This window comes from Lissotriton helveticus, chromosome 10 (assembly GCF_964261635.1).
Source record: "Lissotriton helveticus chromosome 10, aLisHel1.1, whole genome shotgun sequence".
Lineage (NCBI taxonomy): Eukaryota > Metazoa > Chordata > Amphibia > Caudata > Salamandridae > Lissotriton > Lissotriton helveticus.
The window spans coordinates 103,097,534-103,114,655 of record NC_136071.1 but is presented as its reverse complement, the minus strand read 5'-3'; the positions used below and the strand labels follow the sequence as shown (position 1 = coordinate 103,114,655).

Genomic DNA, 17,122 nt, shown 5'->3' with positions numbered 1-17,122 from the left:
ACGATGTCCATCACTGACCCACATAAGGATTGTTTGTGGTGTCTTGGTTCGAGTCACGACGTCAAGAACTGCAATTCCTGTTTTAAGATGAATCCAAAGGCGCTTCGAGAGCGTGAAGCTAAATTACTTTTGGCAAAAGTAAAACAGGATTCTGGTCGTTATTCGAGATCGACGTCACGAAGATCGAAGTCGAAGCAAAGGTCTCGATCGAAGTCGGGATCGGCGTCGAGGTCCAGAGCGGGTTCGAGATCTGGAGAGGAGTCGAGATCTAAAGCGAAGTCAAAATCCAGAGAAAGATCTAGATCTAGATCTAAATCGGCTTCAGGTCACGCTTCGAGCTCCTCGAGGAGAAAGCATAAGAGGAGGAAGCACAGTTCGAAACATCATTCGGAGAAGGAATCCTCTGATTCGAAGAGAAGGTCTCACAAACATCGTAAAGACTTTGTCTCTCCTTCGCCTGCTTTATCAAAAGAAGGTTCTCCAGCACCGGAGCCGGAGCCGGAACCGGATCCGATATCCTCGGAGCATGAAGAAGGAGAAGAGGTGATTCCTCTGGAACCGGCTCCAGCGGAGTCTCCTGTGGACCCGGAAGGTCAGAGTGAGAATGTGTCGGGACGGCCTCCATTGGAACATCCGGTAGGTCCGTACCCTCCCTTTCCTGGTCCTGGACAGGATCCCTCGCATTTTCTAAATGCGATGTTTGGAGTGTATTCTAGGGCAATGTACCCCACTGGAGCGCCTGTTGGTCCCATGGGTCCATTGTCAAACAATCTGGGTATTCCTCAGTCGTACGCCCCGGCTCCATTTATGCCTTTCATGCCGGTGCCTCTTCCACCATGGCTCGGTACGGCTCCACCGAGGTCTTCGACTCCGCATGCGGCTTCGCCGACTCCGGATCGACCTCGCAGTCGAGATCGAGGTACCACACCTGTTCATGACTCTCGTCCTGCTGCTCCGGCTCCTCGATCGACGTCGGAACCGGCTCCGTCGGAGTCGTTACCGGATCCGTCGACTTCGATTCGATTGGAGTGGTCGAGGCGAAGAGCTCAGCGTCTTCTCGAGCAAAAGGATGATGAAAGTTCTGATGTGGAAGAGGGCGAGCTTCCTGATCATGATGATGATTTCGATGAGCTTCGGGATGCTAGTGGTCTGGAACTCTCTCCCGAGTGGGGTCTGCCTTCGACTTCTGATACTCCGTCTAGGGACGTGGCTCCCTATCACGTGGTTATTAGGAAGGCTGCTGACCTTCTTAATTTAAAGTTGCCCACAGTGGAGTACAAGCCCAACATCCTCACTGAAGTCTTGCATTCTCCTTCTTCAATTGTTGAGCCTACACTGCCATTTACTGATGCCTTGACGGATCCAATAAAGGAGATTTGGAAGAGGCCATTATCTGCTCCTGCAGTTTCAAGAGTTATTGCAAGGCGCTATAGAGTGGCTCCTGATGACCCGGCATTTCTTTCTACGCATCCATCTCCGGAAAGTCTTGTGATTCAGGCGGCTTGCTCTAATAGGGCTGCAGGCTCTTTCCCTCAGGTGCCAGCTGACAAAGAGTCTAAGAAATTAGATCAGTCTGCGAAGAAGACTTTCTCTTCTGGGAGCATGGCTCTTAAGTCATCAAATGCTACTTGCCTTTTAGGTAGATATGTGCATGCTCTAATGGACTCAGTGAAGCAATTGTCATCAAAACTTCCTGAGGAGGATAAGAAGAACTTTAATGAAGTGGTCTCTGACACTCAGGCTGCTGCCCGCATGGTCATTCAGAGCGGCATGGACACTGTGGATTCTGTTGCTAGAATTATGGGTTCATCCATTGCGACCAGGAGAGCCGCATGGTTAAAGTCTTCAGATTTCTCTGCGGATGTGCAGTCTACATTGCTGGATTTACCCTTTGAAGGAACTGGCCTTTTTGGTAAGAAGGCTGATGTAGCCTTGGAAAGGCTTAAGGACAGCCGTGCCACCGCAAGATCTTTGGGTCTGCAGATGAGAGGGTCGACGACTAGAAAATTCAAAGGATTTGGAAAATCTTCTTTTCGTCCCTTCAAGCAGGGTCAACAACAGCAGCAGCAGCAGCAGAACCCTCTATATAGATCCTATAGAGGTAGACAGAGGGGTCGTGGACGTGGACGTCAGGTCTCCTCTTCCTCCACTTCCTCCAATAATACCCAACCCCCACCCGCATCAGCAAAGCAGCCCTAGATCCACCATTCTGGATCATGTAGGGCCAGTAGGGGGTCGGCTTACTCATTTTCTACGAGATTGGGAATCGGTTACATCAGATCTTTGGGTTCTCAATCTCGTAGAGAATGGGTATGCACTTCCTTTTCAGGAGTTCCCTCCCAATTACCCTCCTTGCCAAGGTTATTGTTCGGAGGACCACCTGCTTCGCCTGCAGGAGGAAGTCCTGGCACTGTTTCGAAAGGGTGCAATAGAGGTGGTTCCAGAGCAGGAGAGGGGTCAAGGATGCTACTCCCGGTATTTCTTGATTCCCAAGAAGGATGGCAGGCTTCGGCCGATCCTGGATCTCAGGATTTTGAACCTCTATCTCAAACAGGAGAAGTTCAAAATGCTCACCCTTGCTCAGGTTCTTCTGGCGCTGATGGAAGAAGACTGGATGGTGTCGATCGACTTGCAGGATGCGTATTTTCACATCCCAATCCTGAAGTCGCACAGGAAGTATCTCCGTTTTACGGTGGGATCGCAGCACTACCAGTTTGCGGTTCTTCCCTTTGGACTTACTACTGCGCCTCGAGTTTTCACCAAGGTGATGGCAGTGGTGGCTGCGCATCTCAGAAGGTCAGGGATTCCTGTATTCCCTTATCTAGACGACTGGCTGATCAAAGCAGAGTCGCCGGAGATGGTGCTCCATCATCTGCAAGAGACAACTCAGTTGTTACACAGGTTGGGTTTTTCGATAAACGTACCCAAGTCTCACCTGGTGCCCTCCCAGCGCAACCTGTTCATAGGTGCGGTACTGGACACTTCTGTATGTCGTGCATTCCCTCCACCTCAAAGGATTCACGACATTCAGGAGATGATTCCTTTGTTCTACAATGGAGCGGTTGTTCCGGTCCTGAAGGTCCTTCGTCTGCTCGGTCTAATGGCTTCTTGCATTCTGTTGGTCAGTCATGCACGCTGGCACATGAGGGCACTCCAGCGGTGCCTCCGCAGGCAGTGGTATCAGCACAACGGAGATCTCAGGGAGTCAGTGAAGATCTCCAGAGAAGCTGCAGCGGATCTGTCTTGGTGGGGCGTGGAAGGCAATCTGTCGCAAGGAAAACCTTTTCAACTGCCTCCATCAGTGGCCACAGTGATAACGGATGCATCCACTCTCGGGTGGGGTGCTCATCTGGGAGACCTGGAGGTCAAAGGTCTTTGGTCTCCGGAAGAAAGGTTGTCTCACATCAACCTTCTGGAATTGAGGGCGATACGTTTGGCGCTCAAGGCCTTCCTCCCTTCCCTTCGCGGTCATTCGGTTCAAGTCCTAACGGACAACACGACTGCGATGTGGTACATCAACAAGCAGGGAGGAGTAGGGTCACAGTGTCTCTGCAGAGAGGCTCTGTCTCTGGTCCTGGGTTCAGGACCATCAGATTTGTCTGGTGGCAAATCATCTGGCCGGAGTTCTGAACGTTCGTGCAGACAGTCTCAGTCGGCAGTTCTCTGCCGACCACGAGTGGAGGCTTCACCCGGAGGTTGTTCACGACATCTTTCGGATGTGGGGGAATCCTCGGGTGGATCTATTTGCCACTCGCGAGAATGCTCACTGCCTTTCATTCTGCAGTCTCCAGTATCCGATGCAAGGAGCATTGGGGGACGCGTTTCAGTTGAGTTGGGGAGATCAACTCCTTTACGCGTTTCCTCCCATACCTTTGATTCCTCGGGTTCTGAGGAAGATTCGTCAAGACCGGGCCCAAGTCATATTGGTCGCCCCGGATTGGCCAAGAAGGGTGTGGTACTCAGACCTTCTCCACCTCTCCTCTCACCCGCCGCTCCGTCTCCCTCACAGGGCAGACCTCCTCTCTCAAATGGGGGGGCAGGTTCTACACCCCCACCTCCAGACATTACACCTTCATGCCTGGAGATTGAACGGGGCAACTTGAGTTCTTTTTCTCTCCCTCACGAGGTGGTGGATGTCATTCTCTCTGCCAGGCGTGACACCACTAAGTCCATTTACTCCTATAGGTGGTCAAAATTTGTTTCTTGGTGCAGGGAGAGAGATGTTGACCCTTTGAAGGCTCATTTATCTAAAGTTTTACAGTTTGCCCTTTATCTGGCGCAGCAAGGTTTGGCTGTTGCCACGGTCAAGGGGTATCTTTCAGCCTTATCGGCGTTTCTATGTTTGCCGGATCAGCCATCTCTCTTTAAATCTCCGGTGGTTTTGAGATTCTTGAGGGGTCTCATAAATATGTTCCCTCCTACTCCTTTTGTTGTTCCTCATTGGGATTTGAATCTTGTGCTGACCTTTTTAATGGGTTCTCCCTTCGAACCCTTGCACAAGTGTCCATTGAGGCTTCTCTCTTTTAAAACGATCTTCCTCGTTGCAATCACCTCGGCAAGGAGGGTAAGCGAGCTTCAAGCTCTAAGTTCCAAACCCCCATTCCTGACCATTCATGCTGAAAGGATGGTTCTCAGGACCAGGGCTGCTTTTCTGCCTAAGGTGGTGACTCCTTTCCATCTTGGGCAGTCCATTACCCTTCCTACCTTCTATCCTCCCCCTCACCCGTCTAAGGAGGAAGATAGACTGCACCGCCTGGACCCTAAGAGGGCGGTGTCGTTCTATCTGGACAGGACAAAGACTTCCGGATGGACGACCAGCTGTTTGTTGGTTTTGCTGGCTGCAAGAAGGGCAGAGCGGTGCACAAGCGCACACTTTCCAGGTGGATAATCCTGTGCATCAAGATCTGCTACTCCCTTGCTGGTAAGGACCCTCCTGAGGGTATTAGAGCACATTCTACTAGAGCAAAGTCTGCAACATCTGCTTTGTCTAGGGGTGTACCTGTTGAGGATATTTGCAAGGCCGCGACTTGGGCCTCCCTCCACACTTTCGCAAAGCATTACTGCTTGGATACCGAGGTGAGGAGGGATGGCCACTTCGCGCGCTCTGTCCTCCAAGACTTCCTGGTGTAGCAGAGTGGGCACCCTCCTCCGGGAGTGGGGACTGCTGTGGGAATCTATTCACAAGGTGAGGAATACACACGGCAGATGTATCTATCAGAAGAACAAGTTACTTACCTTCGGTAACGCTTTTTCTGGTAGATACTATATCTGCCTGTGGATTCCTCACTGACCCACCCGCCTCCCCGTTGTCCACTCTGCTATACCTGGTCTTGCTGTATATATGGTTTATACTATTGATTTGGTTCTATATGTACTGTGTATATTGTATATTTGCATATTTGCTATCGTTGGTCCGTCCGTGTGCCTCGAAGGCACGGAAAAAAGGGCGGAACTGACGTCATCACGCCGGCGTGGGCCTGATATGGGGTCGGTGACGTCAGACGGAGTCGCGCGCGATGCCGTGCTCCTGTGACGTCGCCCCTGTCGGCGTACTACGAAGAAAATTTCAGAACGTTGCTGGCGCAAGGGGGATATTCACAAGGTGAGGAATCCACAGGCAGATATAGTATCTACCAGAAAAAGCGTTACCGAAGGTAAGTAACTTGTTCTGTAGGTAGATTGATACTGTCGATTTTGTTGGTTGGAATAATTGCCTCTGGATGAGTAGCCACGACCTCTTGCTCCTCTAAAGGACCCCCTCTTGTATTGCAGGGTTCCAAGAGATTTTGCTGTATCGGTATCAGTTTTAATAGCCAATAAAGCGTCATCAATGTGCTTCCCAAACAATGACTCACCATCGAATGACATGTCCAAGATCTTGGTTTGGACCTCAGGTCTAAAAGTGGTAGCCTTGAGCCAACCTTGACGTCTAAGCACAATTGCCCCAGCCAATTGTCTAAAGTTGGTATTAGAAATGTCTAGGGCGCAATCCATAATTTCTGAGGCCGCCCTTTCGCCTTCCTGCACAATTCTGCGCACCTCCATCTGTTGATCCTCCGGGATCAGCTCAAGATATTCCGTGATCTCAGACCACATTTGTCTATCATAACGAGCCAGGGTAGCTAAAGAATTAGCCGCCTTAATGGATGCTGCTGCGTTTGCTGAAAACTTCTTTCCAATTGCATCAAGCCTTCTTCCCTCCTTGTCAGGTGGCGTTGAAATGGGAGCAGAAGGATTTTTGGACTTCTGCTGCGCAGCCTGAGAAATGACCGAATCTGGTCGAGGATGACCGATTAAACAAGCAGGAGTATCAGCTGGTGCTCGATACTTTTTGTCTATCCTCGGCAAAACTGCCGGAATGGAAGCTGGAGTTTTCATTATATTGAGACCTTCCTTCCATATATAATCGATAATAGGTATGGCTCTGACCACTCTCCGATATCCCTCTTTAAAGTCATGTAAAAAGCAGTCCGACTGCTCAACTGTGACAACTAATTCAAATCGATTAGCAGCTCTCTGCATAATATTGTGAAAACCCCCAATATCTTCAGGTGGAGAGTCTGAAGGACGGGGAGGAGGTGGAGAAGGTGTAGGGATGACATAATCCTCCCAAGGATCCACCGGAGTGTTATCCGGTAACTCTCCCTCTTCCCTACTTTCTTCACCATCAGTGGAAGAACTGTCTACAACTTGAGGAAGTGGAGCAGTATGTTGTTGTGGCGACAATGGAGCTCTTGGCGACGGAGATCTTGGCACAGGAACTGGAACAGGTGACCCAGCGGGCGCACCTTCATTGGGTGGAAATCTCTGGCGATAATCTGCCAACATAGCCTGCAAATCCTGTATTAAGGAAGTTGGCAAATGTGTCGTGTCCTCAGACCGAGGAAGTCTACTATGAGGTGACTGATATGGTGTTGAATAAACGTCATGCACATAATGTTCCTGAACCTCTTCTTCATCATCCTCTTGAAATGTAATATTCAACTGAGAAGGGTGACAGGAAATCCCAAAGGGACCATCATCCTCTTCCCCTTCATCCGACTCCCCTTGCATGTATGTCTCCATAATGTGCGATGGCAAAAGTGGAGAAATATGTGAATAATCCTGTCTTTTATACGTTTTCATTTGAAAATGAGTGAATTGTATCTTTGCTGGTGGGGAACCGTGCATCCGATGAGCAGAAGTCCCAGTAAATGGATTCTCCGTCGACGGTGCTGTCAATGCTAAAGATCTTGCCGTCGACGAGGCCGTCAATGGTATCTTCGCCGACGAGTCCTTCGTCGCCGGGACCGTCGACAATGCCGTCGTCGACGAGCCCGTCGTCGACGGGTCCCTCGTCGTTGGGACCGTCGGTGGTATATTCGTCGACGAGTCCCTCGTCGTCGGGACCGTCGATGGTATCTTCGTCGACGAGTCCCTCGTCGTCGGGGCCGTCGATTGTGTCTTCGTCGACGATGCCTTCGTCGACGGGTCCGACGTTGGTGTCTTCGTCGACGAGATCTTCGTCGACGAGACTGTCGATGACGTCTTCGTTGACAACGAGGCCGTCGATGGTGGCTTCGACGACGAGTCCTTTGGTGACAATGTCTTCGTCGACGACGGCCTTGCGGTCGTCGACGGAGCAGACGATTTAGTCGATGGAGCCTTCGTTGAGAAGGATTTCGACGATGGTAACTTGGTTTTTGACAGCAAAGGTGGTACAGACATCAAAGGTGACGTGATAGCTGAAGTAGTAACCACAGAAGTAGAAGAGGAGGTAGAAGTCCAAGTAGTAGTAGGTACAGACACCAGAGAGATAGTCTTAGCCTGGGTTGTACTCACATGTGAAGAAGCCGATGCACTCTTAGAGGGTTCTGAAGCTTTCTGAGAGGTTTTCAACATTTTCTTTCTCTCAGGAGAAGCATTGTCCGTGGATCTAGCTCTCTTGCTAGAAGTAGAGGCTTTGTCCTCATCATCTGTGGATGAAGACTTCAGCCACAAAAGAACCCTTGCCTCCCTATCCCTGATGGTTTTCTGAGGGAAGGTACGGCAAATTCGACAGTCCTTCACCACATGTGAAGGGTGCAGGCAATAAATACAGTCCGAGTGCTTGTCATCCACATGGACTCTCTTCTTGAAGCAGGTGCCACAAGGTTTGAAAAGAGCCTTCTTTTCAGACATTTTAAGGTTTGAAGATCCAAAAACTGAGTAGGCACTCAGGGAGACTCCCTTACACACGAAGTGCGGTGAAAATCTGAGGAGAACTGCCTGAGCTGGGAAGGTTCTAGAGGGTGAGGACAGCTGATTGGCTGAGGCTACTATTTCAGGTCTTTTTACATAATGATGTAGATAGGCTGCTAAGTTTTGAGGCCTAGTTAGGCCTTTAGGCTTTTCCAGCCTACTACAAGAAATTTTAGGCACTGCTATTATATATTTTATTTACCGTGGGACTCCCGCCTCGACGACGGGGAATGATTCAGGCATGTGAATCTATGAAAGATACCCTAATACTGGATAAGCAATGAGTCGGTTTCGAAGACTGCGGGGGTGACGCAGGTATTTGGGACGGGTACTATTCATGCAGCAGCAGCGATATCGGTTCTGCTTAGGAGTGTGCCAGTCAGCCGAGGAGATGCTTTGGTTCTGGCCGGGAATGCGTTGCTCAGCAGAGAAGCTATGTTGGGTCCGCTGGCAAGCACCTTAGGCTCACTTCCAAGGCTGGGATGATGCTACTTGGCAGGGTAGAGGGTAGACTCACAGATGGATGAGTCCAGGTAGAGGTGCATGTTGGAAGTCTGTTATGTCTCAGCTTCAGATCAGGAAGCCAGCCAACTATCCTTGGAGTCGCTCTGCCTCTTGGGTTCAAGAGATGCAGGTCCAGTCTTTCTCACACAGGCAAGAGGGCAGCAGGCAGTAGTTCAGCACAGCAAAGCAGGCGCCCAGGAGAGTACAGTCCAGCAGAGTGTCAGTCCTTCAGCAGCACAGCAGTCCTTCCTGGCAGAGTAGCCACAGGTCCAGAAGTGCACTGAACTGGTGGTGTCTGAGGTCCTTCATTTATTCACAGTTGTGTCTTTGAAGTGGGGAGAAAATTCTAGAGAAATGCCTCGAGTGTAAGTGAGACTGGGCCCAGCTCCTCCCTCTCATCCTGCCATTGGTGGCCTACTCAGTCACACCTAAGCTCCCATTGTGTGTGGCTTTCTGGGAGGAACACACAAAGCCTAACTACTGCCAACTACATCCAGACATGTGACCAGAGACAGGCTGCAGGCACTAAATGGCAAGAAATTTCAACTTTCTGAAAGTGGCATTTTCAGAATTGCAATTTAAATACTGACTTGACCATAATTTAGGATTTTAAATTGTGATTCCAGAGACACAAAACTTTACCAAATGATATATTCCCACTTGGAAGTTACACTCATAGAATGTAATAAAGCAACTCCATTGTTATCCTATGGGAGAGATAGGCCTTGCAGTAGTGAAAAACAAATGTAAGAGTTTTTAACTACCAGGATTTGTCAAATTTAAAAGTACATGTCCAACTTCTTTAGATACACTGCACCCTGCCCTTAGGGCTGCCTAGGGTCTACTTTAGTGTTGACTTATATGTACTGAAAAGGAAGTTCTGGGCCTGGCAAAAGGTTTATTTTGCCAGATCGACATGGCAGGTTAAAACTGCACATACAGGCTCTGTTATGGTAGGCCTGAGAGATATTTAAAAGGGCTACTTAAATGACTGGCACAATCGGTTTTGAAGGCTCACTAGCAGCATTTTATTTACAGGCCATGGCACATGTGCTTCACCTTACTAGGGACTTATGAGTAAATTAAATATGTCAATCAGGTATAAGCCAATTCTACCATGTGTTAGAAAAAGAGCACAATCACCTTAGCACTGGATAGCAGTGGTAAAGTGCGCAGAGTCCTAAGGCCAGCAAATATGAAGTCAGAAAACACAGGAGGTTTGAAGATAACAGTTAAGGAAAACCAACACCAAGGATGCCAGTTCTAACAGCTCTTGACTCTTAGATAGTGTTTCCTGATGTAACTATCAGATGGCACCCAATAGAGAGGAAAGACTATTCTTTCTAATGGTTATACTTCCGCCTCAAAGCTAGAGGTGATGTTATGTGCTGCAGGGCCTGGGGAGTAATGGCTACACTTTGAGTACAGGTGTGGATGGATGCCCAGAAAAGTCTATCTTATTGCTTAATGAACAGCGCGCTCAAACATGGTAAAATCACAGTGTCTTTGCTAAACCAAGTATCGTTCAGTGAACGTTCCAACAAGTGGTGCATAAACATCTCCAACATATTTTAGTAGGCGTTAAATCCAATTCAGAAGTGATAGTCATGAACAACTCACATAATTTAAAGTCTTCCACGCTAGCATAGCTTCCCATAGAGGTTGGGGGTAAGAGAATGGTATATTTGGTTGATGTAGCAACAATTGAGATAAACTGTCCATTTTCAGCACAATTTTATAATAATATTTTATTAAACCTGAGCTTAATTAATAAGTCACATGGGTAAATCTGGAAAAATACTAACAGTATCATCCACAGTGCACACATGCATACTTTCTCCATAGCCAGAAATCATGTTTGTGCTTTTTTGAATATTGCACACTTGATAAAACCTCCTGATGCACAGCAGGTACACATGCCAGATTCAGTGTGCTATTGCAACACCAAATATGAACTGGAAATGATAAATCAAATATTGGTAGAAATTACACAATTGTCTATTTAACTCCACGTCACAGATAACAGACTTGCAGCTATTATGCCAGAGTAGTTCCATGTAAATATAGTGGAGGGTTGACAATAAGAAAACAAGTTACTTACCTGTAACTGTACTTCTCCAGTATTGGAAGCTTTCATAGATTCACATGCCTGAATCATTCCCCGTCATCGAGACGGGAGTCTCCGGTATATAAAAAAGTAATGCTGGGATAGATAGCAAACTGAAAAGAGGCCTAGGCCCATTTCCCTTTGCAACCCATAACCTTTGTTATGTAAAAGAGACCAAAATTGTCCCTAATCCAATCAGAACTTCTCACCCTCTAGAACACTCCTGAGAGAACCTTTTGCCCCTCAGATTTCCCAGCACTTGTGCCTTAGACACCTTTCGTGCTAAATCCAAGGTGAGCCTCTCAGGGGAGGAGGGTGGGTCGCATGTGAATCTATGAACGCTTCCAATACTGGAGAACTACAGTTACAGGTAAGTAACATGTTTTCTTACTTCAGTAATGGAGCTTTCATAGATTCACATGCCTGAATCAGAATAGCGAGCAGTAAATCATAGCACATTTTTCTCGCGTACTACCTGGAATTAGGCAATGTATATACATTGAAAATTGCACTTTATATACATATTTTCTGAATTGTTTCAAAATTACATATATCACAACAAATAACAATAAAATGCGCATAGTAAGTAATAAAGGAAGGAGAGATGGTAAAGAGGGCTCACCGTCACTGGAAAAGGTTTCTCAGTACTGCTTGTCCCACTGCCACATCCTTCTCAGCAGCTCTATCCAGGCAGTAATGCCTGGTGAAGGTGTGCATACCCTTCTAGGTAGCCGCCCTGCAGATATCCTGAATAGGTACTCCAGCAAACAAAGCAGTGGAGGTGGACACTGCTCTCGTAGAATAAGCACAAACACATGCATTCAACGGCTTCCCAGCCGCCTGATGACAATATTGTATTGCACTTGAAATCCATCGGGCAATTCCCCTTTTTTTTTTTAAACATGTTTTTATTGGTTTTACAGTGGTCTACAAAACAGCATTTCACAGATAAAAGATATATGTATACATTTCTCACATGGCACTTCTGACAATACTTATCAAATATTGTAATCCCTTCCTTTGTATTAAAAAACAATCCTATCAACAGCAGCATCCCACCCAACTTCTTAGTCCTCCCCCGAGTCCTCATCTTCGCTATCCTGGTTGGAGTCCGGAATGAGTGCGCATATAGGCAATTCCCATTTTTGATAACGGAAAACCCTTCCTGGGTGCACTATAAGATACAAACAGTTGTGAAGACTTGCGGAAGGCCTTGTTTTTTGCAAGTAGAACTTGAGACAGCGCTGAACATCCAGTGAGTGGAGGGCTTTTTCCGCCGCCATTGCCGGTTGAGGAAAAAATCTCTTAAGAATCAGCGGTTCATTCAGATGAAAGTCTGTCTGCACTTTTAGTATGAATTTAGGATTAGTCCTGAGACCAATCCTGTCCTCCTTAAACTGCAAGAAAGGTTCCTGTATAGTGACAGCCTGTAATTCCCCAAGTCTCCTGGCTGAAGTTAGCGCTATGAGAAGAGCTACCTTCCACAATAGCAATTTTAGGTCCGCCCTGTGAATAGGTTCGAAGGGCTGTTTCATCAATCGAGATAGTACGATGTTCAACTGCCAGAGAGGTGGAGGAGGTTTTATCGGAGGAAAGGTTCCAAATAACCCTTTCATGAATTGTTTGATGATTCTTTCGGACCACAATGATGGTACTGAGGAAGTTCTTCTGTATCATGATATAGCAGCGAGATGCACTTTAATAGACGCATGGGCTAAACCAGATTTTGCCAACAGCAGAATATATGGGATCATTTCATGAGCTGCTGAGTTCAAAGGGTGAATCTTAAACTGTTGGCACCACAAACAGAACCTCTTCCATTTCATCCTATACGTTCTGTTTGTACTTTCCACTCTGGCCTTTGATAATATATCTCTGCATTCCGATGAAATATCTAGATGCTGAAATTCGCAGTGATCAGGAGCCAGGCTGCTAAGCGCAGTGATTTGGGATCTGGATGAAGCACTTGTCCCTGGGACATCGTCAAGAGTGACAGTATCGGCTGAAGGTGAATTGGTTGAACTTCCGACAGTAGAAGCAGCTCCGTGAACCAGTGTTGCCTGGGCCACCATGGGGCTATCAGTATTATTTTGCACGGTTCCTTCTTTATTTTTTTAAGAATGCGTGGCAGGAGGGGAATCGGAGGACAGGCGTAGGCAAAGTCGCCTGACCATGCCATCAAAAAGGCATTCCCTCAAGATCCCCGTTGGTGACGCCAACTTGCAAAGAACCGGCATTTTTTGTTCTGAGCTGTCGCGAAGAGATCCACTGTCGGTTTTCCCCATCTTAGGAAGAGGTTTTGTAGGTTATCCTGGTTTATCTCCTACTCGTGGCAGGTTGATTTTAGTCTGCTCAGAGTGTCCACTTTGATATTCTGATCCCCTGGAAGATGTTCCGCTGTTAGGAATACTTCGTGTTGAACAGCCCAATCACATATTTTTTGTGCTTCCTGAGACAGAAAGAGTGATCTTGTACCTTGCTGGTTGTTGAGATTATGCATCACTGTTGTGTTGTCTGTCCTGATTAGTACAGCAGATCCTTGTATCCTTGGCAGAAAAGCTAGCAATGCTAAGCCCACTGCTTTGAGCTCTAGCAAATTGATGTGAAGTTGTTGTTTTTGTAACTTCCAACGACCGCTGACCTGAAGGTCCTGAAGGAATGCTCCCCACCCGTCCAGGGATGCACCGGTGGTAATCACCAGTGGAGCTGGTTCGGTAAGGAAGGAAAGACCCATCGAGATGTTTGGTTTTTGGGTCCACCATGATACTGCTTGGACCATGGTCGGTGTGATCTTCACCATGTCGTCGAAGGATCCCTCTGCCTGACGCCATTGCCGATCTAGTTGTTCTTGTAAAGGACGCATTTTCAATCGGCAGAAAAAAAAAGGGGAATGCAAGAGGACATTGTTCCTAGTAGTAACTTGTAACGGCGTAATGAAAGATACTTTCTTTTTGCAAACGCCTGGGAAAGAGATATTAGCCCAGTTGCCTCTCCATGGAGGGAACTGCTTTGTTTACTGTTGTGTCCAGAATCGCCCCCAAGTACGTGATTTTCCTTGAAGGTTGAAGGGATGACATTTCTGTATTCAGAGTCAGACCCAGTTTGGTAAACAATTCCACGCATGTTTCTGTTGACGACTGAGCTGACATTTGTGAAGGCGCTTTGACTAACCAGTCGTCCAGGTATGGAAACACCTGGTGTCTTTGTTTCCTTAGTAAAGCTGCCACTGGAGCCAGACTTTTTGTAAAAATTCTCGGGGCTGAATTGAGGCCAAATGGCAGTACCTTGAACTGGTAATGGTCTGCGGCTACTACAAACCAAAGATACTGTCTGTGGGAAGGATGAATGGGGATGTGAAAATATGCATCCTGTAAGTCTAAGGTGGTCATATGATCCCCTGGGTTTAAGAGTAGTAGAATGTCTTGGAGGGAAACCATCCGGAAAGATTGCTTCTTGAGATAAGTATTTAGAGATCTAAGAAAGGGCACCTTGCGGTACTGTAGTGATCCTAGGGCCTTTGCGGTGTCCGTATCCTTCTTGATACTTTGAAGCGCATCATCCACATGCTTTCCAAATAAGTCTTCCCCATCGAAGGGAAGATCCCGAATCTTATTTTGGACCTCTGGTCTAAAAGCTGTAGCTCTCAACCATCCCTGACGGCGTAGCACCTCCGCTCCTCCAAGCGATCTGAAGGCCGTGGTCGCGATATTTATTGCGCAATCAATTACTTCAGCCGAAGCCCTTTCGCCCTCTTGAAGGATCTTTTTTACCTCCTGTCTACTATCCCCAGGGATGAGGTCTATGTAAGGTGTCAGGCCACACTACATTTGTCTATCGTACCTGCCCAGAATGGGAAGGGCATTAGCAGCTTTAATTAGAAGAGCAGACATGGACGAAAACCTTTTCCCTGCATTATCCAAACGCCTACCCTCTCTGTCCGGAGGCGCTGTAATAGGAGCTGACAGATTGTTTTGATTTCTGTTGTGCCGCTTGGGATATAACAGAATCCGGTTTGGGATGGCCCACTAAACAAGCTGGAGCGTCTAAAGGAGCTTCATACTTCTTTTCTAGTCTGGCGAGCACAGGTGTGACTGTCGCCGGTGTCTTCATGACCTTCAAGCCTTCTTCCCACACATGGCTAATGATTGGGATAGCCTGCACTGACTTCCGGTATGGTTCCTTAAAATCATACAAGAAACACTCCATTTGTGTCGTTGACATCGGAAGCTCAAACCTCTTTGCCGCTCTCTCCATCAAATTATGGAACCCGTCGATGTCTTACGATGGAGAATCAATAGGTACTGGTGAGGTAGACGAAGGCGATGGAATAAGGTAATCGTCCAATTCCTTGTTAGGGTCTGTTATCTCTCCCTCCTCTTGGTCATCATCAGTGGTGACAGGATCTTGTTGATGCACTGGTTGTGGTGTCCTAGGTGAAGGCTCTGGCAGTAACTCCCTGCTTCTAATTGGCGTAGTAAGAATGGAGCGTGGGTGTGGAGCAGATAATGGTATTACCTGAGAGGCTGGAGTTGGTGGAAACCTCTTTCTATAGTCCGCCAGCAGAAACTGCAGATCCGTCATTAAAGAAGATGGCATGCCAACCATCTCTTCTTGGTAGCCCTGGCGATAATGTTGCTGGGGAGGATATTGATACTCTCCGTATCCCTCCTCAAAGTCATCCTCTTGGCACTTTACATGTAACTGAGAGGGGCTACTGGCGTAGCCAAAGGGTCCTTCATCTTCTTCTGAATCCTGCTCTCCCAGCAGGTGTAGTGGCACAAGAAGAGTAATCTTGCTTGGGGAGGTGATTTCTGGCGTAATCGTCATCTTCCTGGTAACTTCCAGCTTCTCTGGAAATTTTTCCCTATCGACGAGATCGCTGTCGAGATCGCCGACGACACCATTGTCGTCGATGCAGCCATCGACACCAACCGTACTGCTTTGTCCGTCGTCTACAACATAGTTACAGTCGTCGTTGTTGCCGTTGACGATAACGTTGTCAAAACTGTCGTGGTCACTGTAGAAGCCGCCGACGATGCTACCGGCATTAAAACCCTCGTCGACGATGACGCGCGACGGAGAACCCACTGTCACAAGGCTTCTTGGAAACTAACTTTACCTCAAGCTTCGTCGTCGACGATGAGTATTTCTTCGTCGCCGGTCCCGTCGACAATGCAATTTTTGTAGATTTTACCTCAGGAGGCATAGATGATGGCTTTCTGAAGGGTTGCTTGACTTGAGGGGGTGATATTGACGGCTCAGAACTAGTCTTTTTAGGTGGTTTCTCCCTCGAAGCATGTCCCTTACTCTCCTGTTCTCTAGGCTGAGGAGATTTTGAGGGCCTGCGCCCAGAAGACCTTTTTGTGGTCTTTTTGAGGGCCTTCTCAGGACGTTCCTCTGAGGAATAAGCCTGAGAAGATCTTCTCCTTTTCTGAGATCTCCTAGATGTAGAGGAGGATGCCTCATCACTGTCACTTGACAGAACCTCCTTCCTGGCCTTTAGCTTTTAAAGCCATATCTAAAGGCTCCCTTCACGATCCCTCAGGGTCTTACTTGAAAAGGTACGACATACCTTACAGTCTTTAGCTTGATGGTCCGGATTAAGACAATAAATACAGTCAGCATGAGAGTCATCAGTGTAGAGCTTCTTCTAGGAACAGGTAGCACAGGCTCTAAATAAACCTTTTTTCTCCTTTCCAGACATTCTCAGAAGAATGAACAAGTAGGCAGTAATGAAGGATATATATTCAGATGAAATTCACAGAGCAAAGTTCTAAATATCAAGTAGAAAGAGTAGGATTTTGAGCAGAGCTCAAAGGAGACTCCCTAGCACAACGTGCGGTAGAAAATCTGAGGGGCATAAGGTTCTCTCAGAAGTGTTCTAGAGGGTGAGAGGTTCTGATTGGTTCAGGGACAATTTTGGTCTCTTTTACATAGTGAAGGTTATGGGTTGCAAAAGGGAAATGGGCCAAGGCCTCTTTTCAGTTTGCTATCTATCTAAGCATTGCTTTTTTATATACCGGAGATTCCCGTCTAGACGACGGGGCAGGATTCAGGCATGTGAATCTATGAAAGCTTCAATACTGGAGTAACTATGGAATGTTATTTAAATATTCTACAACACTGTTAATAATAAAATGTTCTTTGTTGCGGCCTGTCAGTGGTATTGCTCAATTATACCTGCGTACATTGGAAATAAGCTGCTGTTGTGTTCAGTCTCCAGGGCTGCTAGTTTCTAAACTGCCATGGCAACTTCATATTACACCAGTTTAACACAGATTTCAATGTTTA

The 17,122-nt window shown here is 47.4% G+C and overlaps 1 protein-coding gene across 14 annotated transcripts in view; it reads right to left on the bottom strand.

The window, feature by feature from the left end:
* MEIOB (meiosis specific with OB-fold) overlaps positions 1 to 17,122 on the bottom strand; it is a 1,496,662-nt gene that overhangs the window by 157,047 nt on the left and 1,322,493 nt on the right. The window lies entirely within an intron of this gene.